At 41.2% G+C, this 13,239-nt stretch overlaps 1 long non-coding RNA gene across 1 annotated transcript; it reads left to right on the top strand.

Annotated features, from left to right (window-relative positions):
* Positions 1-11,106: 11,106 nt before the first annotated feature.
* LOC144459762 (uncharacterized) lies at positions 11,107-12,791 on the top strand. The gene is made up of 3 exons (XR_013488569.1): positions 11,107-11,221; positions 12,433-12,492; positions 12,727-12,791. It is a non-coding gene; the product is annotated as an uncharacterized LOC144459762 (long non-coding RNA).
* Positions 12,792-13,239: the final 448 nt, after the last annotated feature.

The following is a 13,239-nucleotide window of genomic DNA, read 5'->3' as shown; positions in this document are numbered from 1 at the left end:
AAATGCATTATGGCATGTTTAATGTCGGGAGCTTTAAATAGTGAAGTGATGTTTACTGATAATCAAACCCTGCCGTGTGATGATTGTATGATTAAATTTCACAATAGTGTCTTACAATCAGTCGCTCTCAGCGAATCAGGTGTGTTCAGAAAGCGAGAACTGGAAGTGGTGCATACTTTACTTTGGCTATGAGATTCTTATTTATTCAGACACAGCCACACAGTCTGAGAGAAACATTGTTCTTTAGTCATCTCTAACACAGAATAACCACCAGCATCAAAACCAGCGTCAGTCATTGTCAAAATTTCAAGAAGTTAAAGTTAACTTTAAAAAAAAGGGCATTTTTTAAGATAATTCCTTGAAAGAGACACTTTTGTCTTTATTGTCAATAATAGAAAGCAAAAACTTTTGCTAAGAGAGCAAAGACTATGGGCTTATAGTGGTTTATATCTGCAGTCCTTACAAATTTTACTTTTACTTCTGACCAGTGATTACACTGCCTAATAAAAAATAACCATACACACAACAAAGGAGACTGTCCCACTTTTAAAAGTGGCTATCGCTGACAGTCACCGCATTATCATGGGGAGGGGGCTTCAATTTGGTGCAGGATGTGACTCTCAACAGATCTTCCCCTACACAGACTACACTATCAAAATCAGCGACCGTAGTAAAAAGTCTTGCATCACAGTTGGGAATTTTGGACCCCTGGAGGTTTAAAAACCCCCACGGTAGAGCTTTTTCTTTTTTTTCCCATGTTCACCACACATTCTCCCAAATTAGGCCCGTTTCCACCGCAGGAACTTCGGGGTAATTTTACAGTGCTTGGGCCGTTGGTGTGTGTCTCCACCGCAGGAACCACCCCCGAAGGACAGAGTTCCGGAACTTTTACGGGGGCTAAACAAGTCCCTGCCTCGGGGTAGGTACTCAGAACGGCCCCGAAAGACTCCTGGCTGGGGCTTGGGGATTACTTGGTGCTGATTAGATATACTCAAGGAGGGATGTGATGTCAACAGAAAGCAACAAAATAGCCGGCATTTTTAAAACTCAGCAGACGAGGATTAGCTCGTTCATATAGCTTCCTCCGCCATGTAAAAAAAACTCACTAAATGGCCCGTGAAAAAAATATTCTTTCCAGCGGACATCTTAGTTACAACATCATTGAGGTAGCAAAGCAGTTTTGTGTTGCTATGTGTGGTATTTATTCAATTTTGGGAAATCACGATGTCTAGAAAGCATCAGTGGCTGCCGCTGACAGGGACAGCTAACAGCAGCAGCAAAGCTAACATCAGGACGTCATCTGTTAAAAGCCTCCTGTTGTCGGATACGACATGAAACTACTCCAGATAGCTCAATCATGTTGTAACTAAGACATCCGCTGGAATTTTTTTTTTTTCACGGGCCATTTAGTGAGTTATTACAGACACCGCTAAGGGCTAACAGTTAACGGCATCCCTACGTCGCCCCGGTAAATGGTCGCGCAACGATTACGTCACATCCAGAGCCCGTAACTTTACAGAAACCTTCCTCCTACTCCGCTCTCTCAGTGGAGACACGGCAGTTGAGAGGGCCGAGCGAGAGGACGTTCCTGTAGTAGTTCCTGCCCCCCAAATAGTACCAGGAACTTCTTCAGTGGAAACGGGCCTATTGACTTCTTCTTACTTGACAACGACCTAGATAGTGTAAACGCGTGTGAGTATCACTCAATAACCACTTCGGACCATGCTCCAACCACAGTTGACATTAGTTTTCCACGTGATACAACCCCACCTGCACTATGGCGGTTCAGTTCGCAGTTGCTGTCAGACAATAAGTTTAAAGATTTTGTTGCGATTCAAATCCGTTCTTATATTGAGTTTAACGATACCCCTGATGTCAGCAGTAACATTCTGTGGGAAGCGCTTAAAGCTACCATCAGGGGACAGGTGATATCTTACATTTCCCAAATGAGAAGGGCCGAATGGGCTAGGCTGGTGGAAATTACAGATGAACTTCTGAAACTTGATGGATTATACTCCACCCCTCCATCCCCCACCCTCTATAAGAAACGGCTATTACTACATTCAGAACATGACCTGTTAATGACACGCGTAGTAGAGAGACAGCTGTGACAATCAAAACAAAGCGTTTTTGAACAGGGAGATTTGGCAGGGAGACTCCTGGCACAGCAGGCCCGTGCAGCTAGCGCTTCTAGATTGATCCCCCAAATTAAGCTACCTGTTGGCAGCCTCGCCTCTGATCCAGTAGTTATCAATAAGTCTTGAACTGATTTCTGTACCACTTTGTACACTTCCGAATGTGCCCCAATCACTACGACAACCCCTAACCCTTTAGACCGGTTAACATACCCCCAAATTGATATAAATGTTGCCAGTGAACTGGGTAGACCCGTCTCTCTACTGGAGGCACAGGAAGCAATCAAAGCTTTACAAAACGGGAAATCTCCAGGTCCCGACGGGTTTACAGCTGAGTTCTTTAAAACATATTCAATGTTTTTAGCCCCCATATTAGTGAGAATGTTCAACGACTCCTTTAGTGAAGGCAGACTGCCAGCGACCTTGTATGAGGCATCTATTTCACTGCTTCTGAAGAAAGACAGGGACCCTACATCCTGTGGTAGCTATCAACCAGTCTCACTGTTAAACGTGGATTGTAAAATTCTGGCTAAGGTTCTCGCCACCCACCTCCAAAATGTGATGTCATCAATAATTTCGCTGGACCAGACAGGGTTCACATTAGGGAGACACTCATTCTTTAATACCAGGAGGCTACTGAACATCATATTCTCACCTGTGCCCGACATTCCTGAAGTCATAGTGGTGCTTGACGTGGAGAAAGCGTTCAACAGGGTGGAGTGGGGCTTTCTATTTTTTATTCTGGAGAAATTTGGCTTCTATTCTAATTTCATTTCTTGGGTTAAACTTCTGTACACTGCTCCATCTGCATCTGTAAATACTAACGGCGTCCACTCAACATACTTTACTCTCAAACGTGGGACTCGGCAGGGTTGTCCGCTCTCTCCCCTGCTGTTTAACTTAGCCATCGAGCCGCTAGCAATCTGGCTTAGAAGCCAGGATGAGTTTGAGGGTATCACTCGCTTTGGCCTAGTCCATAAACTCTCCTTATATGCTGACGACCTTCTGGTGTTAATCTCGAACCCCACCTTCTCACTCCCCCCAGTTTTGTCAATTCTGGATCAGTTTGGGTGCCTATCAGGGTACAAATTGAACATTCAGAAAAGCGAGCTATTTTTTGTTAACAATTTGGCAAGATCACTTCCACAGTCCATATTCCCCTTTAAAATAGCAGAGGAGGGATTCCAGTATTTGGGGGTGTTTATTACCAGTTCCTTCAGGGACCTTTTTCTGAAGAACTTCCAGGCGTTATTAGATAAATGTAAGTCAGACTTGTCCAGATGGGCTGCCCTCCCCCTATCCCTTGCAGGTCGAGTCAATCTTATTAAGATGGTGATCCTTCCAAAATTTCTCTATCTTCTCCAGCACATCCCGATTTGTCTTAAAGCATCCTTTTTTGTTAATCTTGACCAACAACTTAACGCTTTCATTTGGCATAATAAACCAGCTCATATTAGGAAACATATTCTTCAACTTTCTAAACCTGAAGGGGGATTAGCACTGCCAAATTATCGTCACTACTTTTGGGCCTGCAATATCAATAAACTTCTATACTGGCTACTCTGTGAAGATACAGGCTCTTGTCCACCCTGGTCTCACATTGAGATATCATCCTCTTCCTGTTCTTTGCATTCTTTGATTTGCTCACAATTGCCCATAAGTGCCAATAAGGTCTCACTTAACCCAGTTGTCACCAATACAATTAAAATTTGGATTCAATTCAGGAAACACCATGGTCTGCAAAGGACTTCAATTCTTGCACCAGTTCTGAACAACCATGCATTCCTCCCCTCCTGCTCCGACCCTTCTTTCCACATATGGTCTGATAAAGGCCTCAGAGCACTTAAAGACCTGTATGATGAAGGTGTTTTCTCATCCTTTGCATGTCTGTCAGTTAAACATGGCTTTCCCAATAACCACTTTTTCCGGTACCTTCAAATGAGACTCTTTATTCAAAAGCAGTTCCCACATTTCCCAAACCGCCCCCCTCCCCCCGAAACTGAAATAGACCAATTCCTCTCTCTTAATCTACAACAAAAGCGACTGATATCTGTTATCTACAATAATATTGCACTTCTGAGTCCAGTCCCCACCGTATCACTTAAAAACGCATGGGAACAGGAATTGGGGGTGGATATTACTGATGACCAATGGGAGAACATTTTAAAATTGATCCACTCTTCGTCTATATGTGCCTATTACAGTGGAAGGTGCTTCACAGAGCCCATTTCACCAACGCTAAACTTGCTAAGATATATCCCAACTACAGTGATGCTTGTAACCGCTGTTAACAGTCTCCAGCTGACCACTCACATATGCTCTGGTCGTGCCCGAAGCTAACTAACTTTTGGTTCGACATATTCCAAACTTTCAAACAGGCCCTCAACACTGATTTAGAACTGAATCCTCTAACTGCTCTGTTTGGTCTCCCTCCGACTAAAGATCTGCCCATTACTGCACAGCGTGTCATTGCCTTTACCACCCTGCTGGCCAGACGTACCATCCTCCTCAAATGGAAACATTCTCACAGAAGGGATCACTGACAACATTTCATAAAACCTGGGACCCCCTGCTGGCCTATATTAGCAATAACCTTACTTTTACTCCAGATGATGTTGAAGACTCCTAAATAGAAAGAGAGAGAGAGAGAGCTGACATGGGTTGTTGGGAGGGATGGTGGGGTTTATTTTGGGGTTTTCTTTCACTCTAAAGCAGACACTCTGGTGTAATTTGAAATGGATATACCTTTCTGTACTGTCTGCAGAAAATGAATAAATAAATTTGAAAAAAAAAGTGGCTATGCAGGTTGTCTTCATGAGCAGCAATCATAACCCATACTTTGGTTGTTTTGTTAAGTGGTAACCTCTAAAGGTCATAGTAATTGTTACTGGAGTAACACAGCACTCTGATCTAGGGCTTAGCAAACTTACACCCTGTTGTGTTGCGCAGGTGCACTGCTTTTTAATATGAACTGAATTGAATGCCTTATTAGGGGCCGGGCAGGCAGTCCTGCCAGGACCCTCTTGTTTTCCTGCTCATTCTTCCTTCTGTCTTCTTCCTTCTTTCTTCTCCTTATTCTTCTGCTTCTTCTTCTTCTTCTTCTTCCGAGGAAATCCTACATCCCATGCACAGAAAACCACCAAACTTTGCACAAAGGTCCAGTCATATGCCACAAGTCAATAGTCCTGACGTTGGCACTACAGCAAGCGTCTAAATTTCAAAACTTTGAAAATTCACAACAAATCGACCGTATGTGCTACAGCTTCACAACTTTCACCAAAATGTAGCCCCAATACTGAAGAAACTTTTGTACATTTTGAATTCTGTCCTCATGTGAATCATTGCTGTCAGTGGGAATAGAGCATCTTTACACATCAGTTTTTCACTTAAGGAGTCAATCAATCATTGTTAAAAAAAAAAATAAAAACAAATTAACAACATCTCCATGCTGTCTAGATGCAAGATGTGTATTTTCAGATTTTTGTCTTGATAACTGAATTTTTTACTTTCATTCAAAATTTGCCTTTCCACGCATGGACAACTGCTCTCTGGCACCCTGGTGACTATTTTAATTTCTTCTTTCTTTCCTCAGAGGAAGTCCTATTAATAATTGTAACACTCAAAAATATTTATTTTAAAAAAACACTGGGAAACACGTTTCAATGAGTCCTCTATTTTACAGTATTCATGTAATCCTGATGAATGTTTGTTTATTGAAAAGTACAATGTTTTGTAAAATAAGAAATTTGTCTTCATAACTAAATTTTGATACTAGTTTGAAATCTGCCTCTACATCAATGCTGGTGATTACCTACGTCAGTGTGAAACCATGTGTAGTTTCTCACTTGGCACATACAGTCAGGTCCATAATTATTTGGACAATGATACAGTTGTTGTCATTTTGGCTCTGTACACCACCACAATGGGTTTTAAATGAAACAATGAATACCTGCTTAAAGTGCAGACTCTCAGCTTTAAAGCTTTTTTCAAAAATTTAGTATGAACCGTGTAGGAATTACAACCATTTCTTCACACAGTCCCCCGACTTTTACGTTCATAAGTACTTGGACAAACTAATATAATCATCAATTAAACCATCAGTTTCAATGGTTGCAAATCCTTTACAGTCAATGACTGCCTGAAGTGTTGGACACATAGACATCACCAGTTGCTGGGTTTCTTCCCTGGTGATGCTCTGCCAGCCCTTTACTGTAGCCGTCTGCACTTCCTGCTTGTGTTTTGGGTGTTTTGCCCTCAGTTTTGGCTTCAGCAAGTGAAATGCATGCTCAGTTGGATTTAGATCAGATGATATGACTTGGCCATTGCAGAGCATTCCACTTTTTTGCCTGAAAAATGTCTTTGGTTGCTTTTGCAATATGCTTCAGGTCATTGTCCATCTGCACTGTGAAGCATCGTCCAATGAGTTTTGAAGCATTTGGTTGAATCTGAGCAGATAATATAGCCCCAAACACTTCAGCTTTCATCCTGCTGCTCTTGTCAGCAAGAGAAGACTACACTAGAATAAATACAAAGGGTTTATCACAAGATGCAAACCATTGGTTAGCCTTGAAAATGGAAGGCCAGATTAGTCAAAAACCATCTAAAATGCCTGTACAGTTGTGGAGCAGCATACTATGGACAGATAAGACAAAGATCAAGTACCGGAATGATGGGAAGAGAAGAGAAGGAACTGCTCATGATCCAAAGCACACTGCTCATGATCTGAAGCACACCACATCATCAGTGAAGCATGGTGGAGGTAGTGTTATGCCCAGTGGAACTGGTTCTCTTGTATTTATTGATGATGTGACTGCTGATTGAAATGGATGGAAATTCTTTTTCATTTGTGCAATCTGTAATGTCAGGATCACTTTTACCTTTGGTTTGAGAGTGGACACTTGGCTACAGTCACCACATTTTGTACATTTGATGCTGAAACTGTCTGGATTGAGGTCAGGAAATGGTGTTGTACAGTTTTTGCAGATGAAAGTCCTCATAATGTTGACTCTTGCAATTTGGCCTGTGACTTTCTCCTCATTGGTTGGTGTGATTTTGTTTCATTGTCCAAGGAGTGAGGATGTCATTTTTGTTTGTGGTGTAGTGCTGAGGACTTTACAGTTACAGAGGTCTTCACAGTCACTTTTTCAAAATGATACCAGCTACTGATAGTATAAAGTCACCATAACCACTGAGAAAGGTCAAATCACAAAAGTTGAAATTGCACCACAGTGCCCAAATGTTGACTCACCTATTCCTCCTTCAACCAACTCAGCCTGTGGTCTCCTGACAAAATCTCAAATCCAAAACTGAAGGACTTTGCTGTTCTTTTTTTCCCCCACCTTAAGATGAAAATGGAAATCTGTGTTCTATAATAAATATCATGTTGTCATTTTTCATCCTCCTCACTGTCTTATATTTTACAAATATGTTGTCATTTCTGTCACCATCTGTGCTTTTCAATTCTGGTCCTGTGGACCCACTCTCCCTGCATGTTGCTATCAGGCTTCTGCAGAGCTTGATAACAAGCTTAACATTTGAATCAGGTGTGTTGGAAGACACTGCATCCACATTAGCTTATTTGACTCTGGACTTAAGAGAACAGGTGTTTGTTATTTGCCCTAATCAAGCTGAAATAAAGGTCCAACCTCAAGATCCCACTTTATTTAGAAATGATTTCACTGAAACAAGTCAACAGAAAAACTCAACCTAACAGACACAACACAAACGAAACAAATTGCTTTTTTTGTGATCAACTTTTTATTTATTTATTCATTATTTACACAATGGAGGACAAGCATCTTTACACACCCCTCCACATTTCCTTGTTCCCTCCAATCCCACTCCATCCTCACCTTCTAAACCCTAATATGATTAAATCAAGGTGGAGAACATTGACAAAGAGATTAAAAAAAAGAAAAACACACAAAACACCCACACACAACTCTTAACCCTTTCCCCCTGCTACCTCATGACCCTTACATACATTCATACTCCTGAAGTCCACAATGAGCTCCTTGGTTTTCTTGGTGTTGAATGTCCCTCTTCCAGGGCGGACAGACGTGCAATAGATGTTGTACAGAACAGATCAACATGATAAATTAACAGCAATCCGTATGACACAATGAGACAGAAAGAGAGACAGAGACAGAGACAGAGAGAGACAGAGACAGAGAGAGAGAGACAGAGACAGAGAGAGATGCAGGACAGACGATAATGTTAATAGCATACAACAACATTAATGAAAGTAATAATATTAGAATTATAATTCCGGTTATTGTGGTACAATATGTTGAAAGTATATATTGATATCTGATAGCTTACATATCTGACAATAATCATATGTGTATAATAACAGCATAAGTATGACTAATGATAACAGCAGCAGCAGGAGGCATTTGGCAGGACCACGGCAGCAGCACAACCACACACGTCACAATATCCAGGCACCGCTACGATGTAAGTTAACCTGCGAGACAGTGGAGCACAAAGGCTCCGGAGAAGAAGCTGAGTTAGTGACATGCAGTACAGCCGAGTTAGCAAGATGCAGTAACAGGACATGAGAGGGACAGAGAGGGGCAAGCTGGTAAGCACATTCTTTGAGTACTTTTCCAGGTACTTTATCTGGGCCGGCAGCCTTCCTTGGGTTCACTGATCTGAGCACCCGCCTTACTTCACACTCCTGCACTGTGAGTGGGTGCGTGCAGGGGGCAGGTGTAGGACAGCCCCTCCACTGACCTCAAAGCAAGCAAAGAAACAGTTAAGTTCCTCTGCTAACACTGCATCTCTGTTTAACAGTGTGGAGTTACTGCCCTTGTAGTTGGTGATATGCTTTATACCCTGCCATGCCCGCCTTGGGACGTTGTCAGTGAAATAGTCTTCTATTTTCCTCGTATGATCCTGTTTAGCCTCTCTGATGGCCCTTTTCAGGTCGGCTCTCGCTGTGTTGTACCAGGCTGTATCCCCTGACCTGTAAGCAGCGTCTCAGGATTTGAGGAAAGACTGGACTGCCTTGGTCATCCAGGGCTTTTGGTTTGGAAATACCCTGACTTCCTTGTTCACAGTGACATTGTCCACACAAGCAGTGATGTAGAATAGTACAGTTTGGCTGTATTCATCCAAGTCTGATTGTGCAAATATATCCCACTCAGTGAGCGCAAAGCAGTCATTTAGCTGTGGGAAAGCATCCTCAGGCCAGGTTTTGATAGTCTTTATGAAAGGCTTTGTTCTCTTCCTGAGGGGCACGTATGTTGGGATGAGGAGCAGTGATAGGTGGTCAGAAAGTCCTAAGTGTGGCAAGGGAATTGCTTTGTATGCATGCTTTATGTTTGAATAAAAATCATCTAATGTGTTTTGCCTCCTGGTGGCACATTTCACGTACTGTGGCGCATTTCATGTACTGATACCATATGAAGGGCTTAATTCAGTTCATATCAAATGGGCTTTATTGGCATGGAAAACATCCATTGCCAGAGCAAGTGTGACAGAAAAACAAAACTTGTGTGTTCAGTGAGTACATTTCTACCAGAATTTGGGTAATATACATGTCGCTGCTGATTGGGTACACCTGTGACAAAGGAGAGAAAACACAGGCTATCTTGAAGCCCGTTGCAAACCATCTCACATGGTTTTGAGGAAATGTCGTTAAGTCTGGAAACTGCAGCAAAACAGTGCACACCGTTTTCAGATTGAACATGCCCTATAAAGACCAGTGTTAATGTCCCCAATATTCAAGGTTGAGTTACTTTATCAAAGTAGGTATGTCAGCGTATGTCACATCACACATGACGTATGTGATGTATGTCACGTGAGATACGCCATGTACATTGTCATGTGGACTACTCATTTTAAGCCAAAACATGATCTGTTTTCTGTTAAACATAACAAACGAATTTTGTTGCCTAAACCCAACCAGATAGTTTTAGTGCTCCTACAGCAGTTTCTGTTCTGCCATCCAGTGGTATTTGAGGCTGGTCAAATCCCCACAGACGCCCATGTTGAACCCCATCCTGATAATACACTTCTAAACAGAACAGCAGGACAGACGTTCACTGTGTATTCATTATGCAGATAAGGTGAGCTCATTTTATATAAAACCAAACAGAAACATATTATTCATTAAAGTGGTTTAAGACATTAGATCATGAATTTTTATAAACCAAAACAAACCTGATCTTAAAGTTTAACCTAACATAATTATCAAGAGTTAACCAGCCAGTGGGTAGAGAGGATATTCAAATGAATTTGCATGGCATACAAATCACTGACTTTGTATAAAATGACATCATTAAAAATTATTCTTACTGCTAGGAAGTCCTGAATATCAAAAATTGTTAGGCTGTATCTTCATGACTGAATTTTGATCATATGCTCATATTGTGGCCAGTATAGTTATGACAGTTTTTAAAGTGAACTGTATGCAGCATTTAAAAGGTCGTTAACAGTCTTTCATTCAACGTGGTGAACCCTGCAAAAGTCTGGTTTTAGCAGGTGCAGTTTATTTGTCATTATAAACATACTAAAGTCATGATCTGACACTCAAGATGTGTATTGTAATGTCTCACCTATTGACATAACTCCTCGGAAAAACGCAAATATCATAGACAATACTCATTCACTGTGTCAAAACATACAATTTCCTTGTTTCTTTTTTGAGTGTGCCTTTGACTAGAAATCTAAATTTACTTCTTTGTTATAACCTCTCATTGCATCAGTGAACCTTCATTCAACATTCACTTCGGAGGAACATAGCAGCAACCTGTTTCACAGGATGAAAAAGGAAGTATGCCACTTTACTGAGCCACGAAACTGACATATTGACATCTGACAGCCTGTATCCAATGATGTGGTTTTGCTTATCACAAAGGTATCACAACATTCTTAAGAGATTATCAGTTATGAGTCACTTCATTAGCTTTTATTCTGTTCCAATATAAAGGCCATAATAGATGTGGACTGTCACTTAAGGTGAACGGTTTGGAACATCACAGACGTGAACAAGACTGAATTAAGACACTGGAATAGTGTTTAACATTGAATGTAGATAGAAGGGGGGGATTTATACTTTCATCTCATATCTTTACATTTGGGTAAGTGCATTTTTCATTTTATATATGTAGACCTTTGTACATTTATGCACTGTGTGTGTATAGAAGAGAGAGTTTGTGTATGCATGTGTCTGTTTAATGTTACAAATGTATTTTATCAACAATCTCTGTCTTACCTTTAGGAAATGCTCATGTATTCTCGTTCATTATAATTTAATTGTCATTATCACATATTTAAAGTGACAATAAGTTACTGCCTCATTAAGTTATTATAAAATGTTGTAAAATCCAGTTGTAGCTTTCTCTTTAGCTGATATTCTAGTTTTTTTAGTTTCCCCCAAATATAGGTGCTATTTAATTTTGTTTTTCATCTCCATTTATTCAGCATTTCTAACCTTTCTCTCACTTGTCAACAGTTTATGTATTTTGTTAGAAAGCCACATGAATGAAAATGTACAGTGTACGACAACCAGTACTGTAGTCCAGACCACCTAAACCGAGACCAAGTCATGACCAAGACCAGAGTGTATGGAGACTCAGACAAAACCAAGACTCAGAGGTTGAGACCAAGTTTAGACCAAAACCAAGACCAGTGCAAGTTCCACACTGCATGGTAGAAACTGTGTGACATACAAACCATAGGCACTCCCAAAATTGATCTCAAAGATCCACATTCTCATAAAAACACCTGCAAAGACAAAAGAAGATTCCTCTTCATTCACCTCTGTTATTGCCATATTGTCTGTATGTGTTAGTATAACCTGAGAAATGTTTTTATAAAATAATTAAAGGCATGGTGGAGGTGAATTTTTTGTTATTTAGTAATATCAACGTGGTTGTGATGTTGAACGGTCTCCAAATAAAAATCCAGAATCCTGACACTGAGACAAGACCAAGTAAAAATGCACTCGAGTCACAGATAAGACCAAGACGTTCAAAATTGGTCTTTACACTTTTAAACCAATCTCTAGTACGACAACATTGACTGAAACACTGATGAGTTTAAGAGGAGTGAAAGTTGCATTTTATCACAGTTCCTTCAAAGGATAAAATCATGGATCAGGATACAGATTATTTCATGGACAGACACTGCATTATAGTTATTTTTTAAATCAAATCTTTCCCTTTGAATGTTTTGTGTAACTTGAGTAAAAACGACGAAAATCACTGCTATTATGAAAACTTTCATTTGCAGGTTTAACACTGTGTAATACGTAAAAGTCACTAAATCTCTGTTCTGTTTGATTTTATAGAGAAAAAGAAAACCAGGATGGGTGTCACACACATCGTATCAGTGTTGCTGATTCTAACAGGTGAGCTGAGTCATGTTGAACCAGTTGCTTTGAAATGTTAATAGAAAATGTGAAAAGGTGAAAAGGCGTAAGATCAACACCAACACAACATCAAGTTACGGTTGAGTTCTTCCCGACACATCCTCAAATATTTCTTAGATAAATGTAGACTCACCTAAATGTCGTAATTACTTAATATAAGAGCAAGATAAATTGTGTTTTACTGAATCTGTTGAATTCTTTGGTGCTTTATAGCTACAATTACACCAGCTGCAACACAAACAAATGCAACTGCTGCACCTACAACTGCTGCACCGACAACATCAGCACCTACTACTGCAGCTCCTACAACTGCTGCACCTACAACTGCAGCGCCTACGACTGCTGCTCCAACAACTGCTGCACCTACAGCGGCCGCTCCAACAACTGCTGCACCAACGACTGCTGCACCTACAACAGCTGCACCCACAACGGCCGCACCTACAACAACTGCACCCACAACGGCTGCACCTACAACAGCTGCACCTACAACTGCATCTCCAACAACTGCTGCACCAACGACTGCTGCACCTACAACTGCAGCATCTACAACGGCCGCACCTACAACAGCTGCACCTACAACTGCCGCTCAAACAACTGCAGCACCCACAACAGCTGCACCTACAACGGCCGCACCTACAACAGCTGCACCTACAACTGCTGCAACGACAACAGCAGCACCTACTACTGCAGCTCCTACAACTGCTGCACCTACAACTGCAGCGCCTA

The sequence above is a fragment of the Epinephelus lanceolatus genome, chromosome 22 (assembly GCF_041903045.1).
Source record: "Epinephelus lanceolatus isolate andai-2023 chromosome 22, ASM4190304v1, whole genome shotgun sequence".
In the NCBI taxonomy this organism is placed as follows: Eukaryota; Metazoa; Chordata; class Actinopteri; order Perciformes; family Serranidae; genus Epinephelus; species Epinephelus lanceolatus.
The sequence above is the reverse complement of the archived record's forward strand: the minus strand, read 5'-3'. Positions and strand labels throughout refer to the sequence as shown.